Raw genomic sequence first — 16148 nt, 5'->3', positions numbered from 1 at the left:
AATAGTCATTCTATTCAGCACAATTCTTTTCTCAGCCATTTAAAGAAATCATAATCTAACACATACCTAGCTAGATTACTTACTAAGTTCTAAGACTCCATTCCTGTTCTGTCTCCGCCATAAGCATCACACGGACAGACCCAGACCCTTTGTTTTTCTCCCTCTTCCCAGCTTTTGAAAGTATTTTGTCTCCTCACTGGTCATTTTGGTCAGGTACCAGTGAGGTTACCTTTAGCTTCTTAACCCCAGGTGAGAGGATTTTTCCTCTGGCCAGGAGGGATTTTAAAGGGGTTTACTCCTCCCTTTATATTTATGACAAGGGGTAAGGAGACAAACCTCCCCTCGCATTGGTTTATACTGCTCCTGCAATTTGCTTCACCCCTGACCTATCAATGTGTCTGTTCTTCATAGATTCTAAAGCCAGAAGGGCCATTATATTTTCTGAGGATGAATGGAATCATTCAGAAGTCAGTGTGGCATCTTTCAACAGACTTGAAGCTTTTATTCATCCCTGACCTGACAATAATTGTGACCATTTCCTCAGGTCCATGGACTTCAAAAAGAGTTCTCCACATGGAGGGCTTGCATGGTCAGTTTGTCTGGGGGAGTTTAGAAATTGTTTAGTTTAGAAAATGTTCCATTTTTTCACCCTCTTTTCTCCAATTTCCCCCTTTCCCTCCTTTCACTCGTTTTTTTCCATTTTGCCACTGAAAAAGGAAAAAAAGAAATGGGATTTTTTTTTTCAGTTTTTGTACATTTTTCAATTTCAAAATGTTGGGGGAAAAATGGAAGATTTGGGGGGGAACAAAACTTATTAAATTTTTCCATTTTTGAAAAAGGCCATTTTATGACAGAAATGTTTTTATTCAAAATATTTTGATCAGCTCTAAATATCAATGAATCAAACTTCACAAAACCCTCTGAAATAGCTAATGATTACATGTTACAGGTGCAGAAACTCAGGTTAAGTGATTGGCTCAAGACCACACATACGAGCTTTAGAAGAGGTAAGACCAGAACTCATGGGGTCTTATATATGATTTCCCTTAAGATCAGTCTTTTGCTCACATTCTTTGCTATGGCATATACTTGCTCCTGGTATAGTTTGCTTATCTAATCTATATGCATATTCTAATTCCTATATATTTATAGTTTCCACACAGTTTTTTTTCCTGCTGCTGTCAGCAAATCAAAACTCATAAAAAAATGTCAAAGAAAACTAGCTGAATTCTGTTCTGCCTTTTGCCTGACTAATCTTCAGCTATCTCAGCTAAGTGCTGAATCAAAAACCTGTGTTTATTCTGCGTGGTGATACCATCCAAAGCAAAAGTAAATACATAATATATAAAGTAACCCAACAGCCTGGTTTTCAGAGAACAGGCTAAAAGAAGTCTGACAGTTAGAACCCAACTTTGTTTTGGACTTGGATAAATCTGACATGGACATCTCTGAGGGTGAATAAAAATGGGCCATCAATCTGGTTGATAGAACAATGGCGAAGTGGTTGGTGTGTTTGACTGAGGTGAAGTTAAAGAACATCTCTTTTAAAAAAAGTATATCCTATTTCATTCCTACTAGTCTAAGCTATCTAAGGCACTTATTTGGCCCCTATGACCCTAGCTCCTCACCATCCTTTATAATGTATTTATCCTCACACACCCAATGAGGTCGGGAAATGCTAGAGGCCTCAATTTACAGATGGGGAACTGAGACAAATAGAGACTAAAACTTGCCTAAGGTTGTAACCTACGTAGAGAAGGGGTAAGTCAATTTCTTTACCAATTCTGTGCTACTTAATCCATCTATCTGACTTAAAGTATTTGCACAGACCAGGAATTCCTATCCTTGCAAGAGACTACAGCATGTACACAAGTCCGAATAAGAAAGGGGGGGGGGGGGAAACCTTGACAATTTACTGTAGCTGTTAGGCCAACACACTGTCTCTCGTTCCATGATGTAGTATACCTCCTGAAGACATTTGGACTCCAGTCTGTGATTGCTCCTCTATAGTGTTTTCCTGAGTCTCAATCCCACTGACTTCTGTAAAGTTACAGGAAACGGTATTGAGATCCAATCCACATATTCAACCTAGGTAGGGGTTCTCAAACTGGGGGTCATGACCCCTCAGGGGGTAATGAGGTTATTACATGGGGGGTCGTGAGCTGTCAGCCTCCACCCCAAGCCCTGCTTCGCCTCCAGCATTTATAATAGTGTTAACTATAAAAAAAGTGTTTTTAATTTATAAGGAGGGGGTCACACTCAGAGTCTTATTGTCTGAAAGGGGTCACCAGTACAAAAGTTTGAGAACTGCTGATCTTAGGTTACCAATGGCAGCTCTATCTTGTATCTGCAGGACTGGGCTAGATCTGACTGGTGCTCAAAATGCCTACCAATTTTGTACCTCTGACATAACTCACAATTGAATGGTCAGGAGCTTCCCGCTTCTAACTAAGGGGTATATGTGTTCATGTAAGAATGTCTGTCCTTGCCTTCCACACCAGCTTCAAAAGAGGTACTGAGCTGTTTACTTAGCTATTACTTACTTATTCCTGCCTTGAGTGCAGAGGACTGGACTAGATAAGTTATTGAGGTCACTTCCATCCTACACTTCTATGATTCTAAGGCTAACAACTTCCTCTAGTGTGCTGAAATAGCTACTACTCGGTTGCAGTCACTCAAGGCTCTAAAGGCTCCATACTGCCACCTTCTCTGGGAATGTTTCCATATCAGCCCAGAGCAAGTAGAAATAACTGCAATTACTACAAGAAGTGTTTTTTGGCTGAACACCATGAGATAAGGAAAAGAAAAGCGGGTTAACATAAGATGACAGAACAATTAAGTGGTGGAGTATGGACGTGAACCTGAGTCTTCCCAGTCAAAAAAGATCAGTGATCTAATCACTGGACTATCTTGAAGCTAAAGTGACTTTAATAAGCTCAGCCTTCCAGTAATGAATATTTCTTCTGGGTTTGTTGTTTTAAAAACCAATTTGCAGGGGAATCGTTTGATGATGCTATTTTTGATTTGTATGTGCACAGATAGCCACTAAATAATATAATGGGATGAAAGAAAGCAAGTTGGGCATTTGTAGTCCTTGCCAATACAGCAAAGAAAATAGGGCACAGAGAGCATAAACTGGCAAACAGGACAGGAAAAAAGCAGGCAACTAGAATATATAGGTATATGTTATAGTGTGTGGGTGTGTGTGTATGCACACATATATATCATACATAATCTGTATATTCACATATACACACACAGATGTACAGACAGACACGTACATATGAATCTCAATATAGGAGGAGAAACAGTATTCCAACACAGACTCAAAAGTTATCAGAGGTCTTGCAGAGATTCCCCCTGGAGCTGCTGAGAGCTGAGTTTAGTAGCCAGTAATTTCCAATTTCTTAGATAATGTGCAGGACCGTGGTGCTGATTAGCCCTTAAATCACACTCTCCCTGGAAAAGTAAAGTCTTTAATTTCTTTAATGGGTAAAGACATGTCCCTGGTTTCCTCTTTTTCACCTTCAGCTGTTCACAGGCAATTGTGGAACAGCTTTGGTCTTCCTTTTCGGGCAAGGCGTGTCAGGACAGGTTGCTCATGGTGAAAAGGAGAGGAGAGGGGGGCTCACATCTGGGGGATCTGTTTCTCTACTAGAATAATGAAACATCATTTTAACCATGCATTTTTAAAGCAGCACCTGGGGTTTTTAATCTTGAGTCTCCCTTTGAGGTTAATAGGAGTCATGTGGCTGAAATAAACACACAATGCTTTGAGAACTGAAGGGGCAACAAACGATGGAATCAGATATGGCAGCAGTAGAAGACCCGTTACACCAGGATTTCTGGTCTGCTTTCCTGCTAGATTCTTCCTTACAGTGCATTTATTAATGCATTGTCCAGTCTAGCTCTGAATGTGCGAGATCGCAGCCTCTTACCTTTTTTCTTGAGATGCTGTTCCACGGGATAAGCTGTTCCACATTTCACCATGTGGAAGTTTTCTCTTTCACAATCTCATCCCATCACTCCTCACTGTTCCTTTTGTAAGCCCTGAATAATTCCTCTCACACCATGGTATTTCTGCACCCTTTAGATATTTGCAGAACACTACCTTGCTTCCCCTTAATCCTTATTTAGCAGATTGATACATATGCAGCTCTTTTAATCTACTGCCTTCAGAAATCAAGTCCTAAAGCCCTTTGGTCCTTCTTGCTCTCTTTCTCTGACCACCCTTGACTTCCTAACTCTCCTACAGAGAATGGAGAGAAGGGGCAGGAAATATAGCACCCCTGAAAAAGCCCCTGTTCTCCTCAATCCCACCATTCGCGTGCACAGGAACCGAGTCCTGCCATTGCAGACCTTAGTAGCTCCACCTGGAGTGGTGGGATGGGGTGTGGAAAAGATGTGGAGGATGGGACTGGAAGGCAGATGGTCAAGGAATGGGGGCATTTCTATCCTAATGTGGTCTGCAAAGGAGGAGGGCAACCCACTTTCCCGCAGAAAGTCTGAGGAGGCTTTTTCGTTCCCTCTCCCACACCCTCAGTGTGACGCTGAAGTTTTTTGGGGGGAAACCACCTTTGCTCCCTCCTTTCCTGTGCTCGGTGTAGAAACAGGGTAACTGAGAATCACAATATTTCACTCATCAGCGTACCAGTGTTTCCTGTTGTTGTTATCCAAGTTCACTGTGCTTTCCAGCTGCCTAATGAAAGGGCATGATTATTTCTCATCTGTAACACAAAACATCATTACATCCATTTACTCTCTCTATACATCTCCAGAGCAATCTCGTACATATTTAAGTGGTAAGAAGGAAGACAAATGAAGATAATACATTCTTTTATGATTTGTACAAGGCAAAACACCAGGCATTTACTGCAGCAACATTTCACTGGTGCCTAGTGCAAAGAAACTTTGGAAAAAAATAAAACCACAACCAAGCATGTATTCCTAATTGATGGCAAAATATCTAAGACAATTAACTGGTTAAAATAATCCTTAAGTCCGAGCTGACTCTGCCACTATAATTCACTTAAACTTCGACAAGCAAAATGTCAGGTCTTGTATGTTGGTCCCACCCATCTTTGAGGGAAATATTTCTGGTGGCTGTTTTATCACCTTTACAGCCACCATATGCTGCCAGAAAGGCATGAACGGGTAGTAACAGAATTTGGCCTATAGTATACATCCTGCAGATGCGGAGATGGACACATCTTGCATCACCATACTTTACGCTTTTGTGGAGCCTTTTATCTGAGAATCTCAATGTGTTTTACTATGCTTATTTATTAAGCATCACAAGAGCCCTAGAGCTAGTGAAATATCTTTACCCTCATTCTGAAGATGGGAGAGTGAGGCCCAGAGCGGGTAAATGACTTGCTCAAGGTCAGACAGCAAATTGTGGTGAGAACACTGGAGTCCCGACTCCCAGCTCTCCTCTTGTTTGCCTGCTTCTTACTGACACACCAAGGTGCTGAAATATTTAGTTCTTAAACTGCAAGGTAACTTCCTTTTGTGTCTTGTCTTAATGCAGTTGTCCTTCGGTGATGTTTTTATGCGTGGAGATTATATATAGGGTTCTGAACACCTCACAAGTTTGGAGCCTCAGCTCAGTAAATGTAACAGAGTGAAAACATCAAGCCAGTTCTCCTGAGTTTTCATGGTCTATTTCTTTGCTTGCAGCAAAGTTGGGTAAAAGTATTTACCTCTTAAATGTTCACCCAATACAATATGAAGTGGTGACCTGAAGTGGTCTTTACAGCTCAGACCATAACAAAATAATATGCATGAGCAGTTGTATTCCCTTGAAACCAGTGGCTATAGCACACTATTTTCCCCCTTCCCAAGAATGCAAGTAATATACGTCCAATCCCTATCATTCATGGATGTCAATGGTCACTTTTGAATTAACTTTAAAAACTATATTTATGTTGGTGGAAGAGAGAAGAGACTGAAATTAAGATGTGGTTGTCTAGTGGTTAGTACCCCTGACAGTGAGTAGGACTCAGATTCTCTTAATAGGAAACATAGAAATTGCCATACAGAATCAGACTACTAGTCCAGTTACTCCAGTGGTGAGCACCAGATGTTACAGTGGAAGAAATACCACAGAAGGCAGTTTTGAGCGGTCCCCAGTGGAGGTAGAGACTGAGTTATGCCCTGAAGCATGAGGTTTTATATCCCTTCCAAAGCATTCTTTCATTCTATATTTGTTATTATAATTCAAATATTCTTGTTATCCATAATATTCTTTCTTTCTTTCTTTCTTTCTTTCTTTCTTTCTTTCTTTCTTTCTTTCTTTCAATACTACCAGCTCTATTACTCAGTAGGAATATTGCCTATAGCTGAGAGTGGTATTGGGCTAATAGGAGGTAAGGAACACCTTGTGAAAACAAGGTAGTAAGGCAAAAGATGCCAGTCAGTCCTAATCTACTCCATACATACTATTTGACCAGCTATAGAACAGGTTTTTTTAAAAAAAACCCAAACCCAAATCCACTAAAAAATGTATGTGACCAATAATATTTGACCAGTTTTAATTAGTATATTAATTAGGCCCCATCAGACACACACATAGTAGACAGTTTGATTAGGACATCTATGTTAAAAGTTGTTATCCAAGCCAGAACTGGAAAACAAAAGAAAGGGAGCATTGGAGAGGGTTTATGCGTAATGTGGAAAACCCTTCTCTCTGAGTTACACAATGGGTCTCTAAGTGAGATCATAGCTATTGTGTGTTTTGCACTGACTGCTGTTGTGCAAAATGGGTCTCTAATCTGTAACAGAAATCCACAATGTGGGTCACAGAGACTTTTCCCCCTGCTCCTCCCATACAAAAATACCCCTCCTCTCAAAACATATTTCCCTGCTTGAGGAAAAAGGGAATACCTTCACTGTTTGATATAGTAGTGCTGTCCCCATCAACATTTCTGGATGCTTTGGAAGTTTTCTCCCTCATAGCCTTATCTGTGGACCCACTACCTTGACTATTTTAATCAACCCATTCACTGCCAAATTGACCCTCACGTCCCAACTACTGTATTACCATACCACACTAGATAGTTCTCCCCAGATCCCATTGATCTTTTGGCCTGTCTCATCAATGATAAATGCGTCAAGAACCTTTTCCCTAAGATCCCTATGATGTCTCCACCCATCTGCCTTTCACCTAAATGCCACCTTCTTCTAGGACCTAAACCTTAGGTCCCTATGACATCTCTGACTAATTGTCTCACCTTCTAAAAGCTTTGCTTCTCTGGAACCTTTGTTCCCATAACCTTCCTGTCTGACTCTTCCTCTTGGTTTCCAAACTTTTCCTACTACCAGGCAATCTGTGTGGCATGTACACCAGACACTGTTTTAGGAGCAGAATCATATACAGTATCCACATCACATGACAGTTGCTTTTGCCTGGGGTTTGTGATGAGAATCCATTAGCAAGAGAAAATCTACAGTGCACTTGAAAATCATTTTTTCCCTCTACTGGTCCTTTGATCTCCTCTCCTTCTCATGTTTCTGGGTTTTTTTCCTCTCCTTTCAACCTAAGGCATTGGTGATGAATACTGATGAACCAACTTGGTCAAACCCTACAAATCATATTCAGGAAACCAATGCTTTTGGCATACAGATCTGACCGAGCCTTTCATGATTTGTAGGTCAAAAAATCTACCGACACGGATGGTATTTTGGGGGGCATGGGGATATATTTGTTTAGTGGTTGGAGAAAGGGGCTGCAAATCAAACATCCTCTGGTTTGTTCCTGGCTTTGACACCAAGTCATTGTAGGACTCTGTGAAAGTTACTTTCTGTGCCTTAGTTTACTCATCTGTGAAATGTGCCTCATAATATTTACTTACCATTTCAATAAGGGTGTTGTGAGGCCCAATTAGTCAATGGCTGTAAAAGGATTTAAGATCCTTACATAAAAAATGTTAAGTACATTTAAAGCCAGATTTAAACCTCAGTTGCAATGGTACAATGCAGAGTACCTCCATTAGGTCAGAGGAGTTATTTAGGATTTACATTGGTATAACTGAGATCAGAAACCTCTTATTAGAGACGCCCTTTCAAATATAAATCCTCCTGAATTTTGTGAGTGTTTGCAATCAGGATATTAATCCCAGATCTGAATTTTGAATCATTACAATAACCGAACCAAACCCCATTATTTAGCCATGCTAGTTTAGGTAGGGGTATCCCAGCTGCAGTCACACCTCGGATTGGCATGCAGACACACACTCAGTCTCAAAAATCTGTCTCTTAGAGCAGGGGTGCTGGAACAATTTTTATAGTGTGGGTGCTGAAAGTCATTTAACCGAACTGTAAACCCTGTATATAATGGGAGCCACTTAAGTCAGGGAGTGCGGCATCACCCCCAGCACCTCCTGTTCCAGCACCTGTCTCAGAAGGAATGCATTTCTCTTTAAACCCTTGCAAGTCTTTTGATCTACTCACTTTCACAGAGACTGTCACTCCTGCAGGAGCCTGTCTGGCAGCCCTAGTAGCGGGGCTAAGACAAGGCATCAAAGTAAATGACCCCTGCCTTGTCTCAAGTATTTGCAGAGAAGAGTATATGAGGACCTCATACATCTTTGGTGCGTTTCCTGATAATCCAGCTATTGAATTATGTTCATATATGCATGCAGTAAACATCACAATAACCAGGTCAACACATAATATTCCCAAATTATTACAGGCCGCTCCAAATCCATCACATTCAGAATTATTCAGGAGTGGTTCATGTGAACATATTGCCACCCATGGTGTGCTTGTAAATTATTCTCCAATTTAATATCACTGTCCACTTGTCCATTTAAGTCCCATATTAATGTTTCTGTTTCTTAAATGGATGACACTCATATCTAGGAAAAGCTTTCAAATCAACCGTGCAACTACTCGTGCAACACCGATTCACAGCAGTATTTATATGTGGGCTCATATTCAGACGAGTATTGGCCACTCTTTCTTTCCTAGGACTTTCTTGCAAGCAATGCTTTGCAACTGTGTGAGGTGAGCCACAAATCCTTTCCGAGCAAATGCATGGCTTTTATTTGATTGAATGTTCACACATACTTTTTCCAAAGTCTTTGCCCAGTTCTGGTGACTAGATGAAATTCAGTCCAGTGAATGAAAGCTATTAACCTCCCTGGGCTGTTTGGTGGTCTATGTATTGGCATTATCCAGCTACCCACAACTGAAAAAATCATTCACCATGATTGACATCCTTGATAGGCCTTACAACATACAATAGCTTGACACTGTGATGACAGGCACTATAGAAACCCTAAGATAAATAGAGAGAGGGTGTCTATGGAGGGGAATGTGGAGGGGGATGAACAGATAGAAACTAAAGACTAACTGGGACATGGAGACTGAATTATTCACATGCCCATAGAGATCTCAGGTCAAGGTTGACAAGCATTTGTAGGGCAATATGTAGGGGAAAGCTTAGATTGTTAGTAGCTGTACATTCTCTTTGGATAAATAAGAAACTTGGATTTCTAACTGTTTCACCAACTCTAAACAAATATTTTTAAAAAGAAAAGGGGATGGTCTATTTCCAAAAAGTTTATGAAGTTCTTGCATCTTTTGAGATCTGCAATGCCCTAGACCATTGCCTCTTATATTTTTATGAAAAGATGATAAGTATGGCACAGGAAAATTTATATTTGTAGGGCTATTTAAGTGCTCCTTTTCTAAATATATGGTTTATACTCTAAGATGCTGAGCGACTTGCTGCCTGGAAAACCATTACCTTTTAATAAGTCATTTCAAATGTCTTATGTATCATTTTATGACAACTTTAGAGGGTTTTTTTAGGTGAAGGTGCTTATCCCCTGAAGATATAACTAATGAGTTTATTTCTTAATCCTCAGATTTTTAGTGGAATTATATTATAATGAAACCCATAAAACTCACAGGATTTGTAATGAAAGCAAGTCTGGTGTTCTTTTTTTTAAAAAAAAGAGGAAAGAAAGATTCATATGTCAATTTGGAGCCCAGTGCTAAGTCCCAAATCAAGCAAAACTCCTTGTGAAATCAGTTGCAAGGGGCCATCTGCTATATATGTTTGTATAGCACCAGCTGAATATGGCACTGATTAGAACATCTAGGTGCTTTGATAATATTCACTGTCATCTTCTTCCTCCTTATCATAATGGGATTCCAATAAGGTTTAAATCAGGGGAAATACTGGCTCTTCAAGCCTTATTCTGTCTGCACTCACACTTTTGCAATGCCACAGACCTCCATGGAGTTACTCTTGACTTACTTCTCTGCTCAGTTATAAAGGTGTAAGCCTTTCACTTTTGACTTGGGGTCCATATATGATGCTCATTGGCTCTTACCCACAAGGAAACAAGCGGCAATTTAATTCCTTCCATGAGATCCCTCAACTATTATCATCCCAGTAACAAGTCATCTCATGAGTTACTACAAAGCACCATTACCCGAGAGCCTTCTACTTCCTCCCTATGTTGGCTTGTGAAAGTGCTCATCACAGTTGGAACTAGAGAAAAATTGTCAACTGAAACCTTTTTGGGTCAACAAAATCATGTCACAAACGTAGGTAGAATCTGCCCAATTGTTTTGGTTGGGGGAAAAAGGGCATTTAAAAAAAAAGAAGGAAAAGAAGCCAAAAGAATCATAATGTTTTGTTTAGATATTTTTGAAAACATAATATTTGACTTTTCAATACAAAACTTTCTTTTTCAAAATTTCCTTCACTGTATTTTTTAAAAAATGTTTTATAAAACAGGAAATTGAATGAAATATTTCATTTCAGATTGACCTGTAAGAATTTATTTTTACTTTTTGATTTGCCAAAAAGATTGAAAAAAAAATTGACTCAATATTTATTTTTTTCTTCATTTTTTTGGAATAACCAGAGAACCAAAAACTCAGTTTGTTTGTATAGCTCTTTCAAGGGAGATAAAAATGTCCTGTCTCACCACAGTAGATGTACAATCATACAGTACTATATTGCTTACTGTGGATGCCTCACTAGAGAACAAGGAAATCTCAAAAGGAGGAGCTTTGATAATGGGGGATCTTTCCCTGTGAGTCTAACTACAGTTCTATAGTGAGAGCATTTAACCATTGGTTTTGTGTCTACAAAATCCAATTAACAATTTGTTGTTGGGTGTCTGAATTTCCCTTCAGGATCTGTATAATGCACTGGTGCAAATGTAACCACCTGGAGCCAAGATGTTCAGGCAAGGCAACTTGGTGCAAATGAACGTCACACAGAGAACCAGCAAGAGTTCCTAAATGGGAAACAGTTTAAGAATATTACCGGGCATGCCCCATTCTTGCTTGCTGTAAATTCTAAACTAATTAATTCCCAGAGTCTGGAGAGCTCTATGCTACAAACCACAATCTGTGCAGTAATGCTCTGTGAATGTAGGAGGTAAAACTCCTGTTGAAATCAAAGGCAGGTGTTTAGCACCGCTCTAAATTAAGCTTGAGGTGGCTCCCTTAAAATGGAAGCAATGAAAATCAAAAGGCAATTTGGGCCTTAATGCATTGTGCAGCTTTCAGAAGTATACAATGCAGGCTGGAGGAGCAGCCTTTGCAAAGCAATGTGTGAGTTGTGACTGCAATGGGGATGATGAAAACCTGGGAGCCAGCAGGTTCATGACAGTATGTCATTTGTAAAGTGCATGCTCTCGGGGCATGCTGAGGTGGGAGGCTCCTACCTGGGGTTTCTGGACCTTGTAAGGTAGGTTGGGTTAGGGCTGTAGTTCCAGGTGGCAGGGAGAAGAGAGAGGAAGCCTGCTACTGGGTCACAAGTAAAGTCTAGCATGTCAGAGGAGAGAGGAAAGGAACCACAAGCTGGGAGACCGAAGCTTTCTGCCTAAGCGGGAGGATGGGAAGCAGGAGAGAGCCAGCAGCTCTTAGGAACTGGGACTCTTATAGGAGGGTATGTGGGAAGAGCAGATAACTAGAAGCTGGGAGGAGTGTTGTTAGGTCTGCATATCCAGGAGGGTTGTGGGAGAGTTTCTAGCAGTTGGATGGGAGATTAGAGCAGAGGTCAAGAAGAGTAAGGGTCAGAGAAAGGAACCAGGTTAAAGGAATCAGGTTGGGCCTTCTGTGTGTTCATAGAAGATTAGGGTTGGAAGAGACCACAGGAGGTCATTTAGTCCAGCTCCCTGTTCAAAGCAGGATCAAACCCAACTAAATCAATAGTAGAATAGTGGGATAGGGGATAGTGGAATTCACAGGTAGCTGGGAAGGGGAAGATTGGCAGTTCAAAGGTATCTGGGTCCCTTAAGAGACAGAATTAGCAATGAGTGAGTTTACATTGCTTCAGTTCCTCAGTATGATTTAATGAGAATGAGCATAGCCAGCTGCAGTGCTCAAGGAGTTAACAGAAATGGGAGTTGCATGTGCCCATTGAGAAGACAAGAGGCCCTTTAGTGCTGCATAATTTTATATTTGTTTTTGTTTCTAATTGTGGGTTTGAACTGATAATTGTTTAATTAGGTACATTGTTTTTTTTTATTTATTTAGAAAATTCAATAATGTTTTTCTATATTTTATCTGAAATAATGAACTCATACTGTGATAATAATCATGATAGAATAAAATCAAATTAAAAAAAAAATTAAAAGATTCCTGTTTTCTGGCAACAAGTTCCATGCACTGGATGTAAACTTAATTGCAATATATTTCCTTAATGATCTGGCCTAATTGAGACTCAGAGATATGGTATCTTTTGAACGTTGCCTTCCTTTAACAAAGTGTTTGTAGTTGGCTCCATTTGAAGTACCTTTAAATGGTTAGGTTTATGTATAAATAATGATTTTCCTCAATATTTCATCAAGATGTGGAGGAGAGGAATGGTAGTGAATCATGGAAATTAGCAATGGGAAAGCTCTGTTGGGTCATCAGATCTGTTTCACCTCTTCCACCATGGAACAGGGCAGGATTGTTCCCTACAGTATATTTTGTAGTGCTTTGTCCAGTCCTCTTTAAAATTTGATCAGTTCAGGCTGAAAGAGTGGCTGGAATACAAAACAGACTGTTACAGTCAAGTTTTATTCTCAGCTGCACCAGTGCCAAAAAAATCAGAAATATCCTCATTGAAGTCAATGGTATTGCTCGAGGTTCTCACTAAAATGAGAATTTGGTCTCTGCAGTTAGCAGTGGAAGCACCACATACAGTAATACAGTGCACATAACTTCAGAAGGTTACTGGAGACGTTTCTGGGGAAGAAAATAATAGCTGCCTGGATGATCTTGAAGCCTGGGGGTTAGTCCAATGTTAATTTAGGCCTATGTGTTTAATTTGGGTGTAGGGATCCACTTATGCGGAGTTCATTACAGGATTTGGGGCCTTACTAACAACACATTACGACTTGGAGATGAAGAAAATAAAACAGTCAGTGTGCAGATTTGCCTTGAGACCCTGGCTCATTTACCTCACTGAGGCGTGATTAGGTATAATGAGTGATTAAAGCAAGCTGAGGTCCTTGGATGAAATGTTCTTTATATGCGTAAAATAGAGGTACTGCCGTTCTACCATAATTGGTCATAGATTGGGTAGACCTCACCTCAACAATGTAAACTTGCACCATGGGCCCCAAAGTTGCCGCAGTTCCAAGCTTGTGCACCAAACGATCTGCACAGCAACTGTGCCACCCAGAAGTAGGTGGGAAATGGATTTCCAGCCCAGCTAAAATTTTCCCTGTTCCACACTGGGACAAAACCAACTCCTTAAGACTTCTTTCCCCTCCAAAACAGCCAGCAAACAAGAACATCTCCCTTACCCCCACTCCCAAAGTGTTTAGATCACTCAGTAGGGATGTGGGAGTCCCAGGTTCAATTCCGTGCTCTGCCTAATTCAGATCAAGGACTTGAATGTGGGTCTCCTACATTCCAGATAAGTGTTGTAATTTGCTCTTTGAACTAATGGATATTTAATTATTTATACCAAATGATCAGCTCTACCAGAGGGATAGCTCAGTGGTTTGACCATTGGTCTGCTAAACTCAGGGTTGTGAGTTCAATCCTTCAGGGGGCCATTTGGGATCTGGGGCAAAAATTGGGGATTGGTCCTGCTTTGAGTGGGGGGTTGGACTAGATGACCTCCTGAGGTCCCTTCAACCCTGATCTTCTAGGATTCTATGATAAGCTTTGATGATGACAAGATTGCCTCTCTAGCCCAGTGTTTATGGCCCTCAGCTGGGATGTGGGACACCAAGATTTACATCCCTGCCCTGAATCAGGCAGAATAGAGACTTGACCTTCCAGGTGAGCATCTTGGCTGTTGTGGAGTAGGGTGTCTATGTCTGTTTGGTTTTTTTTACCAGACATTCTATCCCGGATCTAAGAGCCCGTCCCGTCAGAACTGATAAATTCCCACAAAAAGTTTCTGTTCCACTGAAAAACTGTTTCATTGAAGAGCTGGGCCTATGCTTCTCTTGAAGTGGCTCAAGAAGAAGTCACCTTTTACTGAGTAACCATTTCTGTTGCCTTCACATGTAACAGGGCGGACCATGGCAGCCCAAAGTGTGCAAAGTATGCAGAGAGCTGCAACAATTAATCAGCTCATGCTCTGCTTCCTCCATCCTATATCACTGCCCTTCACCACCAAGAAGGTATATAAGGCCCTTTCACTCCTGGAAGCCAGGAAAGCTGCAGTCCCTTGTGGTGTCTTTCCAGAATTTCTTAAAAACCTCAGAGCCAAGAGACAGTAATGACAGTCTTCACTGTTCTCCAATATCCATTCACCAGAGCTTGTCCCAGTGATCTGGCATGAGGCTATGGCCAGTGCTATTGCCAAGCCCAGGAAGCCAACCAGTAATCTTTCATTGCAATGGCCCATGTCAATCCTCTGCACATCGTACAAGCTCATGGACAAAACATTATTGGCAAGGATTATGCCCTTGTAGAAGCAATGTTATTGAATAAACAAACAGGTTTCTCACCAGGCCATGGCAGTACTGACCAAGTGTTAGCCTTAACAATACACACTGAGGTGGGATTACAGCAAAAACTAAAAACTGGGTCAGTTTTCTTACTTACCCTCCGGCTATCACACTGTACAGGGGAATAGCCTTCTCTTGAACGCCAGCAAAATTATCACATGTACTGCAATGATAAACTTGCTCTGAGAAATGTTGACCACCTGTAGATTTCACATTTTCCTTGGTGATCAGATCAGCAGGTCACACACTCTCAGTGATGACCTACCACAGAGATCTGTTTTAACATGGATCTCGTTTAATATATACACCAGCAACCTTCCTCAGACATCATCACAGAAATGTGTCTGTGCTGATGACATTGCTCTGACTACTGAGGCATGGAATGTACCTACTCCAAAACAAATCCTAACCAAGGATCTTCAAACCATTGAAGAATATTTCTTATATTAGCAGCTAAAATCAAATGACACTAAGGCTGTTGTGTTAGCATTTTGACTAACCAGTCAAAAGGCTACTGCCAAGCTGCACTTGGACTTATGTGGCCAAGAGGTAAGACATGATCCCCACCTCGGAATATGTTGGTGTGACATTAGACCGAAGCCTCAAATACCACCAAAAATATTCGTGACAACATAAATCTCCTCCAGAAACTGGCAAGAATGACCTGGGGAGCCAATGTGAAAATTCTGTGAACCTTTTCACTGGCCCTTGTCTATCCTACTTCAGAATACTGCTCACCCACCTGGACACACAACCTCCACACTTCACATGCCAAACCCGTGGAAAAAATGCAGAAATTGGTCTTGTGAGTTGGTTGTTGGCTTGTGAGTTGCTTGTTGGCTAGTTTTTTGCTTGTAGCTTATTGCTTCTTTGGCTTGTTGCTTCTTTTTTTTTTTTTTTTTGACCATCTCCCGGCAAGCAGGGGAGAGAGTCAGGGGTGCACAGCGGGCCCACCACAGTCCCAGACTGCACACCAGGGGATATAGTAACATAGAGTATTGGGGTTCTTAGGGATTGGCTTGGTTTTGGCCTTGTTTTGAAATGGGATTAGCTTGCTTTTTGGCTTATTGTGAAAGTTGGGGTGCTTATTTACTACGTGAAAGTTGGCAACTGTGGATGAGAATAGTCAGCATAAATAATTAAAATGTTTAGAAATTAATTTCCACTAGTTGAGTATAGCCTTGTAAATTAATAGAACACACACACACAGAGAAAATGCCT

The sequence above is a fragment of the Chelonia mydas genome, chromosome 5 (assembly GCF_015237465.2).
Source record: "Chelonia mydas isolate rCheMyd1 chromosome 5, rCheMyd1.pri.v2, whole genome shotgun sequence".
Taxonomy (NCBI): domain Eukaryota; kingdom Metazoa; phylum Chordata; order Testudines; family Cheloniidae; genus Chelonia; species Chelonia mydas.
The sequence above is the reverse complement of the archived record's forward strand: the minus strand, read 5'-3'. Positions refer to the sequence as shown.